This window comes from Phalacrocorax aristotelis, chromosome 14, assembly GCF_949628215.1.
Source record: "Phalacrocorax aristotelis chromosome 14, bGulAri2.1, whole genome shotgun sequence".
In the NCBI taxonomy this organism is placed as follows: Eukaryota; Metazoa; Chordata; class Aves; order Suliformes; family Phalacrocoracidae; genus Phalacrocorax; species Phalacrocorax aristotelis.
The window spans coordinates 10,491,461-10,504,402 of NC_134289.1; the positions used below are offsets into that span (position 1 = coordinate 10,491,461).

General features: G+C 44.3%; 1 protein-coding gene and 1 long non-coding RNA gene across 6 annotated transcripts in view; one reads left to right on the top strand and one right to left on the bottom strand.

Moving 5' to 3' along the window:
- LOC142064603 (uncharacterized) overlaps positions 1-11,405 on the bottom strand; it is a 69,098-nt gene extending 57,693 nt beyond the window's left edge. The window contains exons 1-2 of the long non-coding RNA XR_012663163.1: positions 10,835-11,405; positions 4,817-4,889 (exon numbers count right to left, since the gene is read on the bottom strand). This is a non-coding gene — a long non-coding RNA (uncharacterized LOC142064603). The remainder of the gene's footprint in view (positions 1-4,816; positions 4,890-10,834) is intronic.
- A 71-nt stretch (positions 11,406-11,476) lies between these two features.
- Positions 11,477-12,942, top strand: part of BMPR1A (bone morphogenetic protein receptor type 1A) — an 85,669-nt gene continuing 84,203 nt past the window's right edge. For 3 of the 5 annotated variants that reach the window (XM_075109747.1, XM_075109746.1, XM_075109749.1), the window contains exon 1: positions 11,478-11,688. The gene's annotated coding sequence lies outside the window, so the exon portion shown is untranslated. Of the gene's footprint in view, positions 11,689-12,291; positions 12,693-12,942 lie in introns of all 5 variants that reach the window. The other 2 variants (XM_075109748.1, XM_075109750.1) reach the window with 2 other exon arrangements.

The window sequence follows — 12,942 nt, forward strand, 5'->3', positions numbered from 1 at the left end:
ATCCTCGGGACAAAGCAGCCCGCTTCCCCAAATGTAATTTAGCATCTGTCTGGTCGGCTCACTGTGTACACCCGATTCGCTGACCGTACTTCTCAGCTGGTTCAAGATTTTCCAATCAAGAGGAGTATGGTGTGCGAATAAATTTTGATTGTTAGCAGGGTCCGGTTGATAGATGACAGGGAAAGCCTGAGCCAACAAGTCAGCGGTCTCTAGGTCCCCATTTTGTAATGCCTCAAACCCGATTTTCCGCCAGTCAACTCGGCTGCGCACACTAGGCACAGAACGGTGACTAGACGGGGTGCTCGGCTTATTTTCCTCCACCGGAGAAACTACATCACATAAATTTTCAATATCTTCACCTCCCTTTCCCAAGCTTATTCCTTCTCCGCTAGTTTCTACAGATCCACCAGGAGGAGGAGGAGGGGGAGGAGGAGGAATAAGGGGCTTTCGAGGTACGGTAACTGGGATCCCCGAGAAGGGAGGCGAAGGATAGCCTAAGCCAATTCCAATCTTTCCAGCATTGGGGTCACAATTGTCTAGCCGATCAGAGGCGGCTGTTGCTAATCTTTTTTCAGTTTTATATTTTTTCATACAGTTAATAACTTCCCGCCAAGGTTTCATTAGCTTTTTCGCTGTCTTATCGTCATCTATCACCAAGTCCCACAAACAATCACCATAAGCTCTCCACTCCTCTACTTCAAAGATCGACTCCGGTTCTTTAAAGAACCCTTTCGCTTTGCCCACTGCAACTAGCCCTGACAAGTCTTTTAACTGACTTACTCCCCGCTTTTCTAAAAAGCGCTTTAATAATTCAAAAGCTACCTCGACCTCCATCGCCCGATGTGAGGATAAATCAGCGTCGTTTGTACGGCTCTCGCTCCCGGGTTAGCTTCAACTGCGGAAAGCGGATCCCCTCTTGAATTCCGAGGTTGGATCCAGGCCGGAGGGTCGGAACGTATCAGAAATGATGCATAAATCGACTCCTCTTTTGCCCCCTGGCCGCCGTCTGCCAGTGCGTCTCCGTCTCTCGCTGCCGCATCAGAAATAGTCCTTTTCAGGTCCCTGTTCGGGCGCCAGTTGCGGCGAGCGAGGAAAGCAAGCAGCCAACTCAACGTGAGTGATAGAGCAAGCTTCCGTTTTATTTTTAAGTCACAGCGCTTTTATATGCTCTTGTAAACAAGCTTCAACAATTACTTCATACGGATTGCGACACCTCCTTAACGAACAGTCTATTTCTGTACTTCGTGCCTAAACTCCTTGTTCTTGTTTGTCGGTTGCTCTCAAGGCCGAGAGATATCCCTGCCTTTCTTCTTTGCTCTCAAGGCCGAGATATCTCTCGCCTTTCTTCCTCCTCCTGGTGACTTGCAGATTCTCTGTAATTTCCCATCATCGGGTCTGATCTCTGTAATTTTCCATCAGCGGGTCTGACACTGGGTCTGTAGTCAAGCTAATTCCATCGCGTACCTATAATCCTCCAGCCCGCTTTCTATCTCAAACAACTTATCAGGGGACCCGCATGTGGATTCAAGCCTATAGTTTCCCACATAATATTGATAAGAAAGCATATACAAGCTTGTACTCTCTACTTCAGACCTGAAAATAAAAATTAAAAGCACTGGTTTCAACTCTATTGTATATCAATCTTGAATGTTTTATTAACCAAACAACGCTGTTTTAAACAAACAAATGTTAGTAAGCTTAAAAGATGTAGTGTACTAAGAGTACATGTAACTTAGCAAGACTTGTACAGTCACAGACCTTATTGTGTCAACAAATACTGTTTATAGTAACTTTATAAGGAATGGGTAAATTCTGTCTTAGGTTACTTCGATGCATCTGAGAAGAAAGTTTGACTGCATAAGTTCAGGTGGGTGTTCTTCCATTTCTCAGCAGAAGTGACTTTAAATAATATACAAAACATTTTAAACGTCCTCACTGAGCTCTAGTGCCAAGAAATACTTCCAAATGAAAGGATACCTTCATAGAACAGTGTGGCTTATAAAAACAGCCATTTTGTGCATTCCTAATCAACACCCCTCAGGAATGCAGGATTTTGAAAGTGCAACTAATTATATTAAACCTAATTAAGAACTCACAGGATAAATGGACAGACTTGGCTTTAGATGGCATTACAAAGTACAGCATCAGGAATCACAACTTTTGTGCACTTTGATTTTGTTTTACAGCCCCAATTTCTGTTTACAATGTGGATAAGGAAAAACACAACTCAAAAGAGTTAACAGAACATACACAATCTTCTATTAGTTCAAACCCGATGTTTTTCAGATTGTCTGACCTTTAACCTTTGACAAGACAGTGGTTCCTAAACTGCACGTTATGGTCCCTGAAGAGTTCGGCTGTTGGAAGTGGATGCAATAGAGGCACAAGCATAGCACTGTGCCAGCTAATAGGGTGCAAAAAGTGAATAGAGCAAAGTTCATCAGAAAAGGACATGGTACAAAATAGCTTGACAAGTGTTGCATTAAGGGATTCTTAATAGAAGAGAGATTATGATTTGCTCTGAAGAAAATGGTGATTTCAAAACTATAGGCTTTGGCATTGTTCCCCGCCCCAATCATGCATCTTAAATTCAGCCAGTTTCTGTTGATTAAGAAAGGAAGGAATGTGTGAATAAGATTGCTGAAACCATTATTGAATACACAATGAAATGCTTTGTTCTCTCAGCCAAATCAGAGAGTTATGGATGAGATTCAGATTATGCTCAGGCAGAAGTTCTGTGCTGTATGCCTATAAAACATGCCCTTAGATAGCTGTTAAAAATACAGTTCCTCCTCCTCTTTGGAAGATTACATCAAAAGAAAATAGTAACAAATGTGAGTTGTACTAATAAGGACTGTCAGACTGAATCACAAGACTTTGTGTAATAAGGACAAGCAGTGAGAATTTTATTCGAACAAAGCTAAACTTTTGAACAAGCCATGTTTTTCCTTTAAAGGTTTCCAGATTTTAACTGTTAGGGAATAATAAATTAGTATGCATAAAGTATCATTAATAAATCTGCCTCCACTACAAAAGTATTTTCTCAGATTATTTTCATTAATGACAAAGATGTTATGGAAATTCTTCTGCTTCCACTTTTAATGTGTGTAGTGATACTGAAAAAGAATTGAGGCCTTTCTGCAACTGAATTAATGACTTATTTTTCTTTTAATTAGAAGATATAGATAAAAGTACAACTTCAAACTGAATAAAGGTGATGGTGTGACGGTCCTTCTAGTGCTTATGGAACGAATACTGCTTGCTACAGGAAAGCTAGGAAACTTGCTGTTCTTCTAGAATGTTTTACTCTTATGGTCCATTAAAGAGGATGTTTGGGAATTTTATGAAGCTTCATAAATATCTATAACCATAATTAAGGATCTCTTTTCAGAACAAAAGAATGATTTACAGGATTTTAATTATTTTAAGTTCTAATCGTACATAGTCTGGAAAATTATGTTGGGATCAAGGTTTAGTTTGATTTAAAGAATTCTTAATATTGATGAATGCAAGCATTTCTGTATGCATGTATGGAACATGTATGTGGATTAGAACACTCAGAACGGAGCCCCTGATTCTCTTTAAGTGGATGTGTTTCATACCTGCAACAATTTGAGCCTAAATTGTTGTCATATAGTCCATTTACTATACATAGCATAATAATAATGCGTTAAACTGAGTGCACCTAGAGACCTAGTTCTTGTTATCACTTAGGTATTTGTGCTTTATGAGGTAACATCTCTAGACTTCTGATAGCGCAGGAGATATGGGAGTAGAAAGAAGGGCACACTTTCCAAAGTCTGGCTTCATATAAAAAAATACACATTCAGGAACAAAAATTTTATCTCTGCATTATAAACAAAGACCAAATATATTCTTTCACAACCAAATGTTCTTCCACAGTACCCAATGTCATTAGTAGGCCTACATGTTCCCTGACCCATTTTCTTTTTCTTCCTGGAAATTCTTCCCAGTAGTGATTCTGAGGACATCATAAATTTCCCTACAACTTCCCCACTTGTGGAAGCCTGACCAGAGTTACTGTTACGCATGCATGTAAGCTCTGTAACCACGTGGGGTAAAGAGTAATATAATGTGCTATGCTGCTAGTGTGAGTGTGTTCAGTCAGCCTGCTGCATCCTGGAAATACCAGATCTACTGAGATTTATTGTGGATACACAATATATACGACACTAATTGGAAGTTTCTGCTTTACTGTATGTATGCTATGCAGCATCTGTGCTACGCTGCACATACTTCTGGCCAAAAAAATCCCTGCAAGAAATGTGATAGTGCTGGCCAGAGAGATTCAGGTTCTAGCTATCCCATGAAATTTAGGATACCTGCATCTAAACTGTGTTGTTATGAAATAATGATAGTGTGTAGTTATCCTCTGAGACTGTATTCCCATTCCCAGTGCCAGCTGCTGCAGGAAAAGGAGAACAGGGCTGTAGTTTATGTGGATGGTGATTTTCTGCCATCTGTATTATGCAAACCAGTTTCTGGAAGGGGAGCTTTTCTGAGTTGCCATGCTTCTGTTACATTGTTGTGACACCAACTAGACTGAATTCAAACTTGCAAAAATTTCGGTTCATTTGGCATAATTCCTCTGTGCTCACACTGAAGGACTCCACGTTTCCCCCACATCACTTACTCAGCTTTGTGTTACACATCTTAAAATAGATTGGAAAGGGTCTGGTGGTGTTAATTACACCTAGGCATACAACCACAGACTTTTAGGTTAGGAGGAGCACCCGTAGAGATTAAATACTTAGTAGCAAATACATAACACATTATCAACCTTTTATAGACTTACGTGGCTGGTGGCTATTGGAGACTTCATTGATTTCCTAAGCAGTCACGGAAGCTGCTTTCTGTTCAGAAGTTCTCTAAAAACAAAGAGTCAGTGTTACTAAAAAGTAGGCATTAAAGGCAGTGATATCCTTAGGGTCCAGATTTGCACTGTTTAGTAGAACCTCAAACAGTTTTTGCTCCTATGCAATTCCTACAAAAAAAATTGAAGAATGCGTAACACAGAAATGCTGGGCTGTTACTACCCCTCCCTAACTCTGGGTAAGAATCCTCATCCCCTTCCAGCTTAGGGAAGTTCACTGGCATGGAAAGGTATAAATTACATCTCTGCGTGCCAGCTTCAGAAAACCTGGCCACAAATACTTAAGCTGAGAAGATTTTACTCATTCCTTTAAAGGACAAAGTCTTCTGCTTTCTCTGATCTCCTAGCATAAAAAAATTCATAGAACAATCTTTAAGTCAAAGGATAGTTAAGTAAACATCTATTTTATACTTTCATTATTAAATGCAAGTACTTGAAAGCGAACAATTACTATCAAGGAGGGCACATGTGAAACTAGTAAAATGAGATAAAAATGTAGGTGAGTGAAAAAGCAAAGAAAAAGTAGCTTTTAGCATAACAATTAACCACCCTTCCTTTATTCAATGCAGGATGATTCATTGTAACTGAATTAATGGTGAAACATTCAGCAATAGGCCTTGGTAAGGAAATAGGAGTAGTGTATCAGGATATCCTTTTTCCGCCCCAGAGTACCAATACTTTCAATTTTATATACAACGGAAGTAATTAATTGTAACACAAAAAAGCACAGCTGTGTTTCCTGATGGCCACACGCGCAACAGCTACTATTGTTTAGCATTTTGAGTATGTACACTGAAAACTGTTCAACTGCTTTGAACATTCTATATGTTGGGGATTTAATTTCCATTAGTGGCTTTTGAATTGATAGTGGAATTTTAATATGCTATTATCTTAGATCCAGTTCTGCATCCCTAATCAGGTAATTTTTTGCTGATGCCAGTGGGAGTTTAAACTGAATTAAGTATAGCTGCCAAATCCGGAGATTTGCAGACACAGGCCAATTTCTCATTGGAAGCAAAGGAAGTTATAGACTATTTGTCAGGATTTGCTTTCAGTTGTATGTGTTTCTTTAACTTGTTCAAGTCCCAGTACATATTCAAGTATCTTAGAGACCGAGGGAGAAACATTTTGTTGCTGTACCTTTATTACATATTTTCAGACGTATTAGCTGACTGCTGTGACTGAAATAGAGCATATCCTTGTCCTATTATTAATTTAGTAGACCTATATTGTTTCAGTTTTGCTAGAATATGAAAAAAAGAGGAGAACAGGAGTATTTTGCTGCATTTGTTCTTATTTAACAGCAATGCACTTATGGTTAAAGATATGTTTAGACTGAGAAAAAAATGAAGGATTTGATTAGTTGAAATTATTTGGTTCCTTTGTTTTATATAAGATTCAGATCTGTTTCATTCTAACAAACTTGGAAGAACATAGCATCCAATAAATGTTCATCTTTGTAAACCTCTACACTACCCACTATACTTGCCAGAAACACACCCACTTGAACGCACACCTCTTGAGGGCAAAGCTGCTATACACACCAAGACAGAAATCTTCCATATTGAAAAGAATGCTCCTTGCTTAACAGCAGGTTTAAAAAACACTTCCTCTTTCAGCATCGGTTCAGTTTCTGTTGCTGAAAAGGATCGTTATGAAGAAGTGAATTTTTTGTTACAAAGGCTTGAGGGGATGAAGCCTCAGCATTGGTAGGAGAAATGTTAATACAGTGCGGTTTGGACCTATGGATTATCCAAACTTGTAAAAGTCACTAACAGATATCTCTTATAATAGAAGGTAGAGGAACACAAGCATATCTTAGATATACTCATTCTCAGAGAGAAGCTAATAATTACAACTTCCTTGTAGACCATTTGACACTGCAGACTGATAGTTAATTCAGAATATAAATTTTAAAATCAGCACTAGAGTCTAACTCTAAATGCTTACTCTTCTTAGAGCAAATGAAGACTTTAAGGTTTTTATTTGCACGCACTTAGGGGAAAACGTATCACTAATTCTCCAAACAAACTAATGTGAGGGAAACACCCAGGTGAAGGCTCTACTGAGCCTACAAACATTTTACTTTGTGTAATACTTCAAATGTTCTTACTACCCAACATTGGCTTTAAGAAAAACAAACTAATTTGAAATGTTTCTTTGAATTTATAAGGATACTTGTCTCAGGGTTTATTGTGGCCTGGTGAAAAGACTGGAATATGTTTCTGTACCTAGGAGTTCATAAAACAGAAACATATAGCTCAACTAGGCATAGGAACAAGAAACAGGAAAATCAACAGAAAGTTTGGTTCTTGACTGGCAAAATATCTCCTGGAGCACTCATAACATCAGGCAAAGTGCTCCCATTACTACCGCCCCTTGCAAGACGCAGCCGAGTTCCCTACTGCACAGCCTGGTAAGGAATCGGTTCACATCCCGCAGCAGTTGCCTGAGGCACACGGCAGGTAAAGCCATTACGTTCCCCTCCCTCCCCGTCCCCCTGCACAAGGCTAAAGAAGAATTCGGTCTGCAGGAAGCCAGAAGTAACCCCGAAATACACCAAGTGCTTAAGCTGTGGCAACATTTTCCCATTTCCTCGAGCCTGCGCTCTGCACATTGAGCTTTGGAGTATCTCCCCATTGCTCTCCAGTGCGGCATGATGCTCAGTTCCACATCACGCTTATCAGACTGAAGGTTGGCCGGGGCTTGCAGTGCTGATGAATACTTTTACTTTTTTACTATCAGTACTTCACTAGCAGAAATTTTTAAGAAACACCTTTCTCCACAGATTTGATTCTGCCTTATTGCATTAATTATGCTTACATTTAAAACACCTAATAAAATCCATGACATTTCTAAGCAACAGACAGCAAATAGATTTCTAATCAAAAGAATGTGCTTTCAAGTAAAATAATTCTGAAAAAAGAGAAAGCCAAATTCACGTCATTTTAACTGAAAAATCTATGTCCCTAGCTGAACGCTAATTTTCTTTTAATATGTAACATGGAATATTTATTTTGGTAACAGTAACAGAGGAGTATTCATCTAATTGCAAACAGTTTTCAAAAATATATTTGGACCACAGATTTAAGACATATGAATTCCAGAGACCAAAGGGAAGAAGGATCTACAAAGATAAAGTCCTATCACATGAATGACCTTCTCCCTATATGTACCTCTTTGTTCTTAAAGATCTTTTGATAGTTAAGATTTGCAGTTCCCAAGTGATTCCAGGAACTAATAAGAAATTTCTGGAGAGGAAATGACAAAGAAAGCAGCTGGAGGACGATCCAATTCATGATTTAATTTTATTTTAAATACAACTTTCTTCATCACAACAATCAGTCTTGAACTGCTTCTTCTATATTTCATGTTAGACTTCCACATCCCATCCTGGCCAAATGTCAAATGAACATATGTTTATTTTCAGACTATTGAATCTTTGAGTGTTGCTCAATTAACAAAATAAATACTTCCTGTTACCAAAACCTGATGTGTCCACGTTTCTGCAGATTGCTAACACCAGGTGTGATGCCTGTTACTGATAACTAGCCCACTGGAACCTTGTGTCTTCTCGAGTGCCTATCACCTAAAGTGTTCATCTTCTGGTTTAAATAGGTATCTCTACCTATCCTGCAAGGTAAACAAAGCAAAACAAATCAGGTTTGATTCTTTGTGGTTTACTTGACAAAAATCTTAGGTTGAATTTCCACAGCTACTTTCCTTTGGGGAAATAGAATTGGTTTCTTCAGGCGGAGCATAGAGCACTCTTCCATCATCAGGTCGAACATCTCACGTGTCAGGAGCAGTTAACAATCCCCTTCTCACAATCAGACTGCTGTATGAGTGTTAATAAGGAATTTTAGTCTACTCGCATTGTTTGTATAATTCTGTTGTAAATCCGTGTTTCCAAAATGGCAGTTTATACCTGTATGAAATTGGAAACACACTGTAAGTACTGCACTGTTTTGAAAGACGCCAGTATTTCCCATGTGGTGTTCCAGCAGACATCCATCACAATCCAAATATTTCTTAAGGTTGTTACGATTCATTATTTTAGATCAAGATGCAGTTCTATCTCCTGCAGCCCGCCCTACTGTTGTTACCATGTAGTTTACTTTTACTGACTTTATTCTGTGATTAAGACAAGTATTTACAGAGTGCTCATTTGTGCAGAGAATAGGCATATGGCCACGGCAATGCGAACTTCATCCTCAGCAACACTATTTCTGGCCTGTCAGGGACTATCACCTGCAATATCTTCAGTGCCTGGGTGCCTTGAAAAGTACTAGCCGAGGCGGCAGTTTGTGTGACGTGCAAGTTTACTCATCAGAAATTGGATGAAAATAGTGGATCCGTTTCACACAAGGGATCCAATAAATTGCAAGGCTAAGTGGCTTTTGCTAAATTCACGCACACTGGATTTAAACCAGTATCCCACCTCTGAAAAGGACAGGACCATATTACCACACAGATCAGTACTTAAAGTGATGCTAGCTCTAACAGCTTTGGTTCTGGTTGGGAGCACATACACGCATGTTGCATTCTTCTTCCATATTGAGCCTTTATTCTGTTACTATAATCTGATAGTAGGCAGAGTGGAAGAACAGCAGACTCATATTTTCCTTTGAAATTATAAACATAAGCATACAAGTTCTGTATTGCTTGGCATGAAAGCTGTGATTTTGTCTTTCTTGCAGGCTGTCTTTGTTTTGGACACTGACAGATTTTTCTGGATGATGGTCATCGGAAAAAATTTTCTAAGAGTCTAGTCAGACAAGACCTGTATTTTTAAATGCCTATCACCGTATTATCTGGCCACCTACACTTACTAGGTGTGCCTTTAACTGCCTACATTTTAAAGAAGTCTGTGAAGTTGATAGGTTTGAAGTTATACTTCCTCTTCTGGTTTGCTATATGGGATGAGTATGCAAGCTAAGCACTCACCTAACGATCTGCGGGTATAATGCATGTGAACGACACTGCAGAGCTGGTGCTCCCATCTTACATTCAGAAGCACAACTCTGGAGTGGAGAACACCACATTTACAAGTCTCATCTGATACCAGCATGCAAAAACGGAGCTCAGCTATAGAGAGGTCAACAAAATAAGCGAGCCCGTGCTCCCCACAATATATGCAGTTGTGGCTATTTGGCACCGATAAGTGAGATTGCTTCCCAATTGGTGACTCTCTAGACACAGTTTATCTGGGCTGGCATCTCGACACTAGCAATTGCTGGTGTGTCCTGAAGGCCTAAAGGGTGTTTTGGTCTGCAGCAAAGGGAAACTGAGTAGGTTTGTATGAGCCATATGATGTTTGCTTCCCCCAAAGTTGGCTTTGTGTAGAAAGTTCATGACGCAGAATAACCGAGCGAGGGGACAAGTGAAAAGGAAGACCATGTCAACAACACCACTGCTGTCACTTTGTTGAGTGAAGGATTGAAAAAAGCAGCCCAGGTGGGAACCATGCAGTCTCCTTGTCATATGACATACTGTCATTAAAGCTCCTCTTGTGCTGCTGCTGGGAGACATCACTTGAAGACAGACAGACAAATTATTACTTTGTTAATTTGTCCTAATGATGAGGAGGTTGGAAACGCAATGCAAATCATGCCCTTCAGCAACCTTATCAGTGAGCAAAGCAGCTCATTGCTGAAGATATAATGTATCCCAATCTAACTAACCACACTTCTTTATTTCGAGGTACAGGAAGTGGGAGAAAGCAAACAAACAATTCCGTCCCTTGTAGTGGAACTCTATCCCTCATACAGCACTGCAACGTCAACCTTTTCAGAACGATTTTTCCACCAAGCTAAAAGGTCAACTCGAGGCCCTTGTTTTTCCCTACGCTGCTGCCCCCGTCACCAGCTCGTTGCCCACCCCATCTCACGCACTGGCCCCCTCCAATTCACATCAAAGCTCTACGGTAATCCTCCCCACCTACTCCGCGAATCCTGGCAGCTCGTCCATTTTCCATGGCACCAACTCCACCAGCATCTGGATGGAGCTTCCCGGCCCGGCGGCCATATCCACTGCTTCTCCCGGCTCCATCCCTCTCCTCCGCCTCCACGACACTTCCTTGGCCGCTCTTTGCCCTCACACCTTCTCGGCCTTTTCTCGAGGAGCTCCCGCACCCTCCGCACGGGGAAGGACCTCCTGGGCGGCAGGGGCGAGACAGCGCCCGGTGCCCGGGGGTGGTGGGCGGGTGCCCGAGCGGGGCGGGGAGCCGAGCGACACGCTCGCTCAGGCGGCGGCCGGCTGCGGCCTGCGCTCCCGCCCCGGGAGGGACTACGGGGGAGGAAGAGCAGGCCCGGCTTGTTCCTCCCAGCCAGCTTTATCCCGGGGTACCCCGCCAGCCCTCCCGCCCACGGCGGCTGCTGAGAGACGGGGAGGAGAGGGGCGGGGGTGGGGGGGAGGTCCGGTTCCCCTGAGGGACTGCGGCGCGCGCGAAGCCGTTGCTGCGGCGGGCGCGCGCCCGCGCGCTCTCGCTTCCCCCCCTCCCTTCACTCCCCCCGTCCGTGCGCGCGGCCGGAGCCGCCCGGCTGCAGTGATTGGGAATGCGGCTGCTTCCCGCCCCGCCCCGCCGCGCGCGCGCCGCCCCGGGAGCGCCCGCCGTGAGGGAGCCTGCGCCGAGCCCCGGCCGCGCCGTCCCGTCTCGTCCCGCCCTCGTCGCCCCCGTCTCCCACCGGAGCTGTTCGTGGGTTCCCCGGGACGGGTCTGCGGAGCGCGGCGGTGGAGCGGGTCCCCCTTCGCCGTTCCCTCCCGCCGCGGAGGATGAGGAGCCTCCACCGCCGGTGAGTGCGGGCAGGGCTGGGCCGCGCCGGGCCCCCGCCGAGGGCCCCGGCCGTGCGGGACTGCCAGAGGCCGGGGAGCGTCGGGGCGCCTGGGACAGTGCCGCCGCGCCCCTTCCTCCCTCCTTCTCTCCCTTCCCTGGCGGTGCTTCTCGCCGCCGTCGAGGCGTCCCTCCCGCCCCGCCGCGGCCCGGCCCCGGGCAGCGCCGTCGAGCGTCGACACCCACCGCGGCGGTGCTCCCGACACCGGCCTTTTCTTCTCCGGGGAGCGCCCCACGGCCCTGCCCTGCCCTGCCCCGCCGCGGCGCTGGGGGCGCTGCCCCTGCGCTCCCCCCCCGCCCCGGGCCGGGGCCGCCGGCGGGGGTCGGGCCGCGGGCCCACGGGAGGCCCGGGTGGGCGCCGCGCCGGCGCAAGGGGTTTCGCGGGGCCGGCGGTTTCCTGCGTGGGCAGGGGGGGCCCGGCGGCGGGGCCGGGCCGGCTGGCAGCCCGCCCGCCTGGAGTCCTCCTCCCGCCGCCCCTAGTGCTGTGAGGCCGGGCCGGGCGCCCGGAGCCCCGGCCGGGCGGGGGGTCCCTCCCTCTCTCATCCCTCCCCTCCTTCCGTACCAGCCTCGCACGAAGCGGGGCGCCGGCTTCCCAGGTCCGCCGCCCTTCAGCGATGCGGGAGAAAAACTCTGGTCTGAAGAAACAATAAACCCGAATCACCCCGCGTACCTTCCTCGCTCGCGCCGTTCCCGACACGGTCGAGTACGGTGTTTTCGTAACCGATTACAAAATCTGCTGAAGAAGGTTTAAAACCAGAATGGCTCTATACAACCCTGCAATCAACCAACTTCTGATTTTTTTTTTCCCTAAAACTAAGAGCGAATTCAGCAGCAGGGATTGGTAGTAAATCGGGGTATTCCCATTCAGCAGTTGCCTGTCACTTTGTGTCGAAGGCTGTGTGATGGTCCTTTCCAGTGTGAATTGATTGCGGCTCGAATTTACATTTGTTTGTTCTCTGTGGACAGGTAATTATTTTTCAGTTCTTTTATCGAGTTAGCGTCCTAGGGATTGTTCAGGCCTGTTATCTGTAGGAATAGAGAAGTTCCTTTTGTAGGCAATGGAGACTCTGCTGGATTGAAAAAAGTTGCCTGATTTGTGGTGAAACCTAGTCCTGGAATTAAAAAGTTATAGCAGAGCAATTTATATGCAGATACTTTATCAAGTTCACAGCCAGAAATACCCCATGTTGTGGCATTTGTAGCAGTCTGAATAAAA